At 41.0% G+C, this 12,293-nt stretch overlaps 1 protein-coding gene across 1 annotated transcript in view; it reads right to left on the bottom strand.

Annotated features, from left to right (window-relative positions):
- Positions 1–12,028, bottom strand: part of SHROOM3 (shroom family member 3) — a 203,691-nt gene extending 191,663 nt beyond the window's left edge. Inside the window, exon 1 of the mRNA XM_010361721.2 lies at positions 11,813–12,028. The gene's annotated coding sequence lies outside the window, so the exon portion shown is untranslated. The remainder of the gene's footprint in view (positions 1–11,812) is intronic.
- Between the last annotated feature and the right edge of the window lie 265 nt (positions 12,029–12,293).

Raw genomic sequence — 12,293 nt, forward strand, 5'->3', positions numbered from 1 at the left:
CTTTTAGCAGGTCACAAGTATGCCATCAGCCCTGCAGCCCTGACTTAAGGTTCTCTTTGAGTACCTCTCTGCCTTTGCGTAAGCTACTTTAGCTAGAATGCTTTCACTCACTAAATTCATCTACCAAACGCCTGTTCATCCTTCCAAAGATCAAGACAATCATCCTCCTGCAAGAAGCTTTCATCTTTTCTATGCTACCAGAAAAACTTCATTATAGCATGCCTGTTATAATCATAGATTTTCCTCTCTACTTTCACCAGTAGATGTTGCATTCTCTGAAAGCAAGAACCTGGTCCTTCAGATTTGCATGCTCACAAAGCCTAGCACAGTGCCTGGGAGATTGTAGACAAATAGTTGCTAAATGCCAAACAAACAAATAAATGCTGACTTGCTGTCTTAGCCTTGTCACCGTGTTATATGGGGGCCTTTTGCTTCCCCGACACCCAGCAATTTGGAGATTACACCACGGGATCTGCTTCCTCAAGTTACATAATCCCTACTCAAATGGCTAGAAGCCAGATCTCATTTAGCAATTATTTCATTAACCTATGATTAAGAAGAATAAACATCTTGGATTTCAGCTTCCTGTCTCCTCTCGACAAGTTCACTAATAGATCTGTCACTGAACATTTTGTCCTTCACTGGATCCTGCTCCTTTCTTTCATCTTCTCCTCCTCCCTGTCTTGTTCTACTTAACAAGAGCCATCCAGCTGGAGGGTGGGTGCGTGGGAATTTGTGGGACTCTACTTTCACAAATGTTTATACCATTATCATAACAAATAGTAAAAACAAACATTAAAAAATATATATATCCATACTTCCTGAATGACAGTCTCAATGTCTCCTATTTCCACCTTCCAAGGGATTTTTCTCATTAGTCCAACTGGCCTGCCTCGATGGCCACACTGATTTTGTTTATTACTTCACTCTGCTCTCCTAGTCACTTGCTCCTCGAATCCTTTACTAATTTCCCACTAATAGGAATCCACAATTCTCTTCTCCTATTTAAGTCAGGCCAAAAGGAATACAGCCACCAAATTTAAACTCCCTGTCAAAGGCACTTGTATATCTGAAATCAAGTCATTTTATTTATGAAAAAAATGTACTTGTCAGTAGGGTGGTCTCTTTCCCTGAGTCGCTTTAGAAAAGACTTGGAAGATATTAAACCTTTTATCAGAGATAGAGGTTACTGTCTCTCTATTACCATCTATTCTAGGAGAACAGGTCCCGATCAAGCCCCAGTTGAAGGGGTGAGGCTAGACCAGCTCTTCCTCAGCTATAGGCAGAGCTGTTCGCATTGCTGCTGGTGCGACCTGGTGCTGGCACAAGGCTGAGTTTATCGGGTGATAAGGCTCTAGAGCTGTGGGGCACATGGAGTAGAGTCCAGTGATGGCTCTGGGGTGAGCCAGGGCCACACACTAGTAGATATGGGGGACAGAATCCCAGAAGCTTAGGAGAATGCTTCTGATGGGATTTTGTTATTGTTGTTGCAAATGACACAGTGACACTGAACCCACAGAGAAATTCAAGCAAAAAAGGGAATTTCTTAGGAAGGCCAGGGATGGAGATGGCCTCAGGGACTGGAAGTTATTGTCAGATTCTTTCTTGGGAGAGGCAGCATCTGTTGGAGTGTGTGTGTGTGTGTGTGTGTGTATGTGTGTGTGTGTGTGTGTTTCTCTGTGCCTATCTACCTACCTATACATCTAGACACAGTCATGCATTGCTGAACAATGGGGATATGTGACAAGAAATGCCTGATTAGGCAATTTCATCGTACAAACATCATAGACAGTATTTACACAAACCTAGATGTTATATGCAACATCTTTTGCTTTTCTTTTTAGAGACAGGGTCTTGCTCTGTTGCCCAGGCTGGAGTACAGTGGTGTGATCACAGCTCACTGCAGCCTCTAACTCCCAGGCTCAAGCCATCCTCTTGCCTCTAACTCTCAAGCAGCTGGGATCATAGGCACAAGCCACCAGACCTGGCTCTCTAATTTTTCATACGAAAATGTCCCAGCACATTACTGAATATCAAACATTTCCCCTACTTGATCTGCAGCGCCAATATCAAGTACTGTATATCACTTCTGTGTATGCTCCATTATCAGTTTACAGAACCACTGTCATGCATGGGGTCTGTCATTGACCCAAATGTTATTATGTGGTGCATGAAAGTATATAGATAGAGCAAGGTGAAAAAAAAAGACCTCACTTTTATCTTTGCAATAGGATTCAGTGTGTGTGCATGGAGGGGTAAAGTACGCAGAAAACAACCACAGAGCAGAGAACTTCAGGTTTACCTTATCCCAGATTAACAACTGCAAGAGTTCTGCCTCCTCTTAGACTCCATGTAAAAAAAGAGAAAATTCCAAAGAAATACTCTGATTCGCCTGGCTTAGACACTTGCTTATCTAAAACAGCCCTCATAATTGTTTACTCAGTGGTCACTGTTCCCTGTTTTACTCCACAAGAATAATTTTGATTCCATTGCAGCATCAGATAATGATGTGCTCAGAAAGTGAGCTCCTTCATCACCCGAAGGGATTAACCATTGCCTGGTCTATACTATTCATGGTAATCTGACTCCCTGCCAGTTACTAGTGTAGACAAGGATATAGGACATAAGCCTAACTAATGAGATCTGACTTGCAAAAAAAGAGAGTTTGCAGGAGGATTTTTTAAAAAGTATTTCTCATTCTTGATGAAATACACAAAACTAGAACTCCTTCCCTTCTTCGGACAAGGCTCTGTGAGGACATGATGCCTGGAGCTGCAGCGAACACCTTGCAACCATGAGGAACAAACGTAAGGAAGAAAATCATCATGCTAAGGGTAGTAGAATGAAAATACAGACAAACCTGGAGCTTTGATGACATCACTATGCCATTAAATTAACCCTGGCACCATGTCTTTCAGAAAGCCAGTCTGCGGACAAAGCAATGGAACTGATGTTCAAAGTCAGCTGAAATGAACAACTATACAATCCAAAAAGAAGGTGAATAGCTGCCTACTTTCTAAATAATAATAAGAGTTAATGGTTATTGAGTTCCTATTACATGTCAGGCAGTGTTCCAAGTGCTTTATATGTATTATCTCACTTAAACTATACAATAACACAACAAGGTAGAAACTTTGATTATTCCCTACTTTTTAGATAAGTAAATGAGGCTCAGAATTGTTAGGTAACCTACCCAAGGTCACAAATTCATCAATGCCAAGGTTGGAACTCACACACAGGCCTTCTGACTCTAAGAGCTTTTTACCACTAGGTTAACGTTGAGGTGTTCCTGGCTTCCTACAGTTGGATTTCAAAAGCTTCCTTCATATCTTGATATCTTCGTCTCTTTTTATTTGAGCTGGTGTAAGTGAGTTTATGTTCATTGCACCCAAAGGTTCCCTTAGACACTGGCATTGTCAAGACTCAGGCTTCCTTTCTCTACTCCATAACAAATCTGTGAGTTTCAATGTCCATTTGTTAAATGCACCAAATCCAGATCACACAGTAAAGCCCTGATTTAGTGGAATTCATGGCATTCCAATGGTTCCCTGTTCCCTCCCCAATTGTCACATAGCAGGTGTTAGTCTGACATCAGGGTCCTTTGGAGGTACACTTCCAGTGCAATGTGATTTATTAATTAAACTATGAATGAGTACCTAACAAGGGATGAAATTGTTGACACTGGTTCAAACACTGTAATTGTCCCATGATGTCCTCACCTCTAATTTTATGCTTTTTAACTTTTCAAAGTTAAAGTTTTTATGTAAATGACATCCTGTGATTACATACATCTCTGTGACTCTTGAGACTAGGAAGGCATTTCTATGGCCTTACTATTGTTTATTCATGTCACACCCTCACTCCCTCACTCAGTCAACAAATATTTGAGTATCTGCATGCACCAGGCACTACTCTAGGCACTGGTATCAATAGGTTATGTTCTCTGCCCTCACAGAGGGCAATAAAGTGTAATAATATGCCATATCAGTTTTCCCTCTAAATCAACAGGAGAGCTAAAACAAATAAAAAGTGCACATAGGATTAGACATTTTGTGGATGAGAAATCCAGTGTAGCAGCTAAAAGCAGACTCCGTTGACAGATGACCTGGATTCAAGTTCCTGTCACTGTGTGACTTTGGATTAGTTCCCTGTATCTCAATTGTTTAACCTGTTAAATGGGGACAAAAACTGTAGCTCTGTCATTGGGTTAAGAGAGATAGCATTTTTGCGAATCACTGAGAATGTAATAAGCACTACAGAAACATTTTTCCAAAAGAAAAAAAGAGCTTCAGTCCACTCTACCCACTGATCATAACCGAGCAACCTGGCAGCCAGCAGTAGTGATGTGACAACATTGGAAACTACAAACAGGGACACAGCATCATCAGTGTTGGGAACTGGGGTTCTGGGCACCAGGACCAGGGTGACACTGCAGGAAAATGACCCTATTTCACTGTCCCTAAGTGAAATAGGGCTTCTACAATCAGTTGTTTCTGGCTCTCAGAATTCCCAAACTAAGGCGTCAGTTAAAGAGAATTTAAGGTGACTTTTCCTGAATAATTTGGTTTTTAATAAGCAGATCTTAGAAGGATGAAGCAGAAGCACAAATTTGGAAGGGATCTTAGAAGTCAAGCTCTCACCCAAATTTTTAAAAAGAGTTTACATTGCTTAATAATTAGAGGAATGCCATAAAGATTACTGATTTACAACTAAAAATATACAACATATGTCATCAAAAATAGTGGAACTCATGAAGCCGAAAGATTAGAACTTGACCAACTAAATAAATAATAGGGCCAGTCATCATGGGTGGTTTTATCATTCTTTTAGATTTATATTAAATTATATCATCCATGTTCTTTACTGTCTTCAGGTTGAAGAGGTAAAAACATGGTACCTTTCTGGGTCATTAATTACATGATCTCTGGTAGGATCCCAAATCCACTAGGGGTTATTCCTTAACTCCAAAGAGGTTCTTTGGGTATGTCATGTGAATAAGCTCAAACCCCTCTGACTATTGATTGATTAATCAGCCTCTCCTGAAGTATTTCCAACAATGAAGGTGCACATTTTTAGACAGATCTTTTCATTCATTGAGCATCTGTAGTTATCATCAATAATTCCTTTTGTTGCTCCCAAATCGCTTATGGTGGTTCTGGAGCAAGGCTATCCCTGACACTAAATGATGGCTTCATATGCTTGGAGAAAAGGATTCCCTGACTTGTTCTAATTTCCTGAGCTAGTCATTACTAGACATGAGTTATGACCCAAGTCCCTCAGGTTCAAAGGAGGATATCAACAGAATCTAGACATTCAAAGGGGTGTCCAGGAAGATCACTTTGAGAAAGGGTCCCTGAAGTGCCCTCAAAGGTAATCTTGCTTCTGGACTCTGGGGAGAAGAAAAGCACATTGACTCCTTACTTTCGTTGTATCTGCAATATGCTCCTCCCTACCTCGAATCCTGCCGCCTAGAAAAGGGAATTGATATCAAGACTCAAACATGAGTACATTGTGAGATCATGCGAATTCAGTGGAATTCAACAAGACTTTTGTAGCTGAAATTGGAACCAAATATCTCAAAATACACCTGTCCCTAGAGAGCATGGACTTGGTACTTTCAAAATGGAAACAATGATTTAGTTTAATCAGGGCCAGTTTTTTAAAAGTAAGCTTTATTTCTCTGTAGGTGTGACAATATAGAACTTGGAACCTTCTCAGCTGATAGAATTTAATATTTAAGAGGCCAAGGTTGGGAGTTTAATTCTCATAAGAAACAATTAACTTTGATCAGAACAAAGCTCTGTGCTGTGTGCTCACATCATTCCATCCTTAAATCCCAGACTACATAGTGGTAATAATAAATAAATGGATGACAGCTAACAAGTACAGAAGATTTTTTGTGTGCTAGGCACTCTATGGAAGGCTTTGCACAAATTATTTCATTTAATGCTCACAACTGCTCTGTGAAGCAAGTTCTCCTAGGATTTATTCAGAGTAAAAGCTAACTGCCTCCCAGTGACCCACTCTATCTCTCTGCCCCTGCCACATTCTGCTCCACCCACACTGGTCTCCCAGCTCTTTCCCAAACACATCTGCCCCAGGGCCTTTGCACATGCTCTTCTCTCTGTCAGCAGTGCTCCCCAGGTAACCTTCAAGGCTCATTTTCTCCCCTCTTTCAAGTTTTCTTTTAAATATCATCTTCTTAGCAGGTCCTTCCACCACCCCCTAGAAAATTGCAATACCCTCTCTGCCATCATATGACATACTTCTCTGCTTTATGTATTTTCCATAGCAGTTATCATTTTCTAGCCTATAATACAATTGACATATTTTTGTGTTATCTGACTTGTTACCTGTATCACTTGACTAGAATGTGTGCCAGAATTTTTGTCTACTTTTGTTCACAGTTCTAAACACGGTACCTAGAAACCCAGCTGATACATGGTAGGCACTTCACAAACATGTGGTGGTTATATTGTATATGGGAGGCAATACACACAAAGAGGGTAAGAGGCCTTTTGTAGAAAGAAAAACCTCATTAGGAACCTGTGTTTCAGAAACCAAACTTGAAGTACATATCCCTTTCCAGGTAGGTTGGCGCCATTACTAAGGGCAATGTAATAGATCTAAATAACTCATAAGTAGAGGCTGGCGCCATTACTGAGGGCAATGTATTAGATCTAAATAACTCGTAAGTAGAGGTTGGCGCCATTACTAAGGGCAATGTATTACATTTGAATAATACGTAAGTAGCAATACACACCACCAGTAAAGAATAAAAAGAAGTATTCCAAGTGTGTTCCATATTCTGGAATTATGTAACAATAGTCAAAAATCACTTGGAATATTTTACAACTCTTCTGGGAAATTTTTTGTCACAAAACTTGAGGGAAATGTGCCAAACTGAAAAATGAAGGAGATCTAAAAGTTCTCATGAAAATGTTTTCCCAGGGTTGTGCCACAGCAAGAATGACAGCGTATAATACTTCTTTATAGATGCCATTCAGATTCAAGGATCTTTTCCCAAGTTCCTTTTAGGTGATTATATTTAACCTCCTTAACAATGCAGGAATCCAATTTGCAGATGAGGCACTGTGATCTGAGAGGCTGTGTGCCTTCCTGAAATAGCCTGGTAAGGGGTACAATGCAGAACAGAATAGAATTCTTTTGTCTCTGTCTGGCATGCCTGCCCAGGCTTCATGTATTTATCATTTTACAGTGTCTTCTATCCTGAGGGAAAATCCTCAGTTTTTGTAAATGACTAACTTAATGTCTCATCAATGAAAAAATATAGAACTACAAATATTACTTTCCCTATCTCTTTTTCTGAGGTCGGCTGTTGCACAGATTCAAGAGATTCATACCGGAGGGCATACATCATCATAGTAAAATCAGTGTCTTTGTCTGAAGCTCATTTCACTAACTAAATAGCCAGGCGTATAAAGCTCACATTATTACAGAGGGGAAAAAATGCAGCTGCTGACAGGATCACTGAGAGCAACAAATACCAGGAAAATCTCAAAAAACTGACCACTTTTTTCTTAACCATATTTTTGCTGACTATTTTCTCCACAGCCTTGGAAACTTGTTTTCACCTCCATTCCTTTCCAAAAAAAGAATTTTACCCTGGGGGAGAAAAAAAAATTAAGACCTCAACACCAAGTACAAATTGCTCATTTAAAGAACAGGCATGAAGGATGTGGGGGCTTTTCTTGCTTAAAAGCTCATCACTCTGTAGAAAGAATCTGAATGCTGTCCTGATTCTTCTTGAGCAATGGAGCAGTTTTTTGGTTTTGTGTGAGTTAATTTTAATTAAAAAAAAAAAAAAAGCACCATTCTTGAGAAGCTGTTGCTATGAGACTTCCTGGGCCACAACAGATGGCCACAAGAACAGTTCTCAGGCCTGAGCTCCGAGCTCTGAGGCCTCCACTCAGGCATACCATTAACATTCCTGAAATACCTTCGGAGGCAATGCAGGCCAGCCACCTTCAGACGGCTCACCCGCAGCTGGCCTCCCTGGTCAAGGGGCCAGGGTTGAAATTTGTTATAAATGAAATGATCAGGTCTTTCCAGGAAAAAGCCAGAGGAGAGAGGGTGGTGTTCTCAATTTAGGCTTCAGGAAAAGTTTACCAGCAACCCACTGGAGTTTTGAGTCGTTCAGGTGAGCACACGCCCAATTCATTTCATTGTTTTAATGCTCTCTCTTTCAGTCACAGAGTCATCTGGTTAAGAGAACCAGCATATTTTTGGCCTGAAGCATTTTAGTGCCCAGAGAGAACTGCTCAGGGAAAGGTTTAAGGATCCCTGATTTCCCTTTTGACAGAAAGACAAAAATGAAAGGAAAACCGCATGGTATTTGCGGTTCTAATTTCTCACTAACTTCTTGGTAGTGTTGGACAAATTCTTCCATTTCATTCTTTTTCTCTCTCTCTTCCAAACTAGGATAATGATATATGACCTACCTCAGATGGAAGAACTAGTGATCCACAATTAATAAACAACTGAGAAATAATTGCATAAATATCAGGTCACTAAGACCAGGCCTCCACTGCTGTGAGTAAAGATAAGGGAAGAACTTGGAGATTCCCTTCAGAGGCTGATTGCCCTGGAGGGCTGATGGGCAATGCTGAACACGGGTTTTAGTGGGCGGAGTCTACTGGTAGCTCTAGGGAGCTTTGGTACTTGGAAAAAAAACCAAGTGTTTCTGAGCAGCCATAGCTTCCCAGGGTGGGGCTCATTTACATTCCAACACCAGAGTTTTTGCTTTAAAGCGAGGCTTCCAATGCAGAAGCGAAGTCCTCCTTCAGTGACTGATGCCAGGAGTCTCTTTTTCTGTTTTTTGAGACGGAGTTTCACTCTTATCACCCAGGCTGGAGTGCAATGACACAATCTCGGCTCACTGCAACCTCCACCTTCCGGGTTCAAGTGATTCTCCTGCCTCAGCCTCCTGAGTGACTGGGATTACAGGCATGCACCACCACGCCTAGCTAATTTTGTATTTTTAGTAGAGACGGGGTTTCTCCATATTGGTCAGGCTGGTCTCGAACTCCTGACCTCAGGTCTTGGCCTCCCAAAGTGCTGGGATTATGGGCATGAGCCACCGTGCCCGGCTAGGAGTCTCTTGATCACTTGTGGAACATCAGTCATTCTATCAGTTTCGGTTCACACAAGTTTGTTGAGAGCGTTTATGTCAATGAGATCAGATGATATGCCCCCAATACCGCTCTGCAGCTATCATTTGGGTTTCATTTTTTAAACCAGTCAGTCGAACTAAGAAGCAAAATGGTGTGAGACAGCTTAGCTTCATGCCTTCCAAAATCATCCATTTGTCCGAAAGCATACCTTACCACCTGTCACCAAAATGTGATCATTAAGACTGCTGGGGATTTTTTTGTTTATTTTTTGTTTTCTAACAAACATGCCTTTTAGGGGTTTGGCCTAACAAGGAGTGCTACCTTTTTCCTATTAACGAGTGACATTTTAATGAAGTCATCTATGGAGCAGGTGAGGAAGCTATTTCTTTTCCCATGTGTCTAGGGCTACCCAAACTCAGCTTGCTTGTCTATTCCCTACAGCCAGAGCACATTGAGCTAAGGGAGGTCTTCACCCAGCTAGCTGTTCAGCTTCTGAACTCACAGGCCTCTCCAGCCCCAGGAAAAGTCAGGGGCCCAGGCTGGACACTGTGGGGAGAAGAAGGGGAGAGAGACAGAAACAGAGAGAGGAAGGTGTCTGATGTTTGCAGCCTTCCATTTGCAGAGCCAATGGGGTGCACAGCGTGTGTCTGGGAGGGGGAGGCTGCGTGGCTTTCTTGTGCCCCATTGTGTGTTGTGGTGTCCACAGCACCAGTAGGGACCCTCACCAGACAGCAGTCCGGAAGCCTGGCAGGCATTCCACAGTTCCCGGAAGGAGGCTTTTAAAAATGGTCACTCGGGAAACAATAAACTTAAGATACTTAATCCCCTTGCCCTCCAATCTAACTCTCTAATGGTATTGTTCTTGGCATAAAATATCTATTTATCATAGTTATTAATGAATGTGTTACATTACATATTTGGAGTCCTCTGGTACTCTGCAGACATGAACAAGGGCTTTCTACATTCTTAATATGAAACGTGGGTTTTGTGACTTTGTTTACTTTTTAAGTATTGTTAAGAAGTTTTTCAACCCGCTCTCTCCCTTTCTGTACCTTTTTAGGATACTGGGGTTTTTATGGAAGACAATGATTAGGGCTAACATTAAGGTATAAGATTAGGGTATTTATCCATTTCCATACAAAAAATGACTTATCCTTAACTCAGGAAATTACCTTTGATTTACATATATTCTCTAGGTTGTAATTCATAAGCAAAGGTAGATTTTTAAAATATAAATCAATGCTAAATGTTTAATATCTATTTAGCTTTCCTATGTTCATTTCTGTTTAACTCCTTCAACATTTATAAATTCACTTTTTCTCTACCTACCTATGGATCTATATTTTAAAATCACTTGCATATACATTATATTTTTGAGTGATTGCTATAGACTTGTGTGATGATCATATTTCATCTGCTGAGTAATGCCATTTCTGGTGCTTTTATTAATCAAAACAGTACTTTTTATATTTATATTAAATGTTACTAATGTGTTATCTTAGTATAGGAAAATGTTTTTATGAAGACACTTTAGCTACTGCTGAAAAAAATGGAAAACTCCAACTGGCTATAATCATTGGAAGAAAAAAACACATTTGAGGATGATTAACACAGATTTTGAATGACCTGTTTGCCCTATTGCTGTTTATCACTTGAACAGAATCATTGAGAACTGGTAAACACCTTCCTTTCATGAAGGTGTTTACATCCTTGAAATTAATGAGGTGGGAAAAATAGTCTTAGAACCTCTTTAGATTTATAAAGAGAACTTTACCCATTTTCAGAATGTTTTCAACGAAAAAACAATTTTAATCCAAGGGAAAATTACTTTCCTTCCTATCAAAACAAAACAGGGTGAAAACACTAGTATCAAACCACCAGTCTTTTTTATCCATCTTCAACTATTAAATCCTCAAGTTATAAATATGGTGACAGCAACCCCAGAGAAAAGACAGGATGGTCCCTGAAGTATGTATCAGTTGATTTACAGTAAAATTAAATTAGAGCACAGTTTAGGCTTAATCAGAATCACACAGAATTACATTCCTAAGCATCTCAACTGTTGCTTAAATGTAGGTGCTTGTATTTATAATCCGACCTGCTCTGAAACATAAAGGATGAGAAGAGTGAGCCCACCAATCAATACAATCCAGTTTTGCTGTTGAAGTGCAATTCATTGATTCACCCATGTTGAACAAGCCTAAAAAAGAAAAGCTGCCTTCATATCCCAAATGAGAAAGTTAAAGATAGCTTTAAAAATAAGTTAAAATCAGGCTATAAATTCTGAGGTTGCATGATTGGAGGGAGCCAAGATATTCGGGCTGACTCTGACTTGGTATTATTATACAAGTTAGCATATATATTTGTTAGCCTTAACTAAAAGTTACTTTACTCTGTTATCACTTGAGCTTCTCATCAAATAGGAAAAAGTGCCCGTTGCCTGGGAGGACTAGAGTCATTTGTCAAGCTCTCTCCTCCCCATGTACGTCTTTATTTATTCTTTTATATTATTTTGTCAGCATATCTGACAGCTCAAAACTTTGGTGATTTCATCATAAAGGCCTAACTTGAACAACTTCCCTAGCTATCTTTAGTTTATCTTCCCAATACTGGCATTTCTGCCAACATCGACGGACAAATAATGTCATCGAGAAATCGCTGGTTTAAAATGGACTTACCTTAAGGAAGTCTATGCCCAGGCAGGTCCATTGTCCTCAGTTATCTGTTGGACATTTCTGTCTTGCGTGACACTGGGCCAAGGCTGGCCCACCTCGGGAGCTTGGTGGCTTGGGGGAGGTGGCCTAGAGGCACGGTTCTGGCCCAGGAAGGATCCACAGGAGCCAGCCCGAGGAAGGCAGAGCTGAGACACAGGTGTCTGACACCACAGACGCACCTCCGCTGGGAACCTGGGCTGCCCTGATTAGCCAAGCACAAAAGGCAGTTTGAATGACTGCCTCCTCCCGGCCAATCGCCGGCCGCCTGCCTGACAGGAGCAGGCCCGCTGATGTAAGGGGAAGTCCACTCGGCCAGAACCTGAGAACCGGTTTCCACAGCTCTGGCACTCCGGCTCTGGCGTGCATTCCCGCCGCCACTCGCAGGAGCTGCTTGTCGGGCTGTGGTGTCCTGCCCGTCCCCAACAAGTGTCGCTCTAGGGTCCTC

This window comes from Rhinopithecus roxellana, chromosome 2 (assembly GCF_007565055.1).
Source record: "Rhinopithecus roxellana isolate Shanxi Qingling chromosome 2, ASM756505v1, whole genome shotgun sequence".
Classification (NCBI taxonomy): domain Eukaryota; kingdom Metazoa; phylum Chordata; class Mammalia; order Primates; family Cercopithecidae; genus Rhinopithecus; species Rhinopithecus roxellana.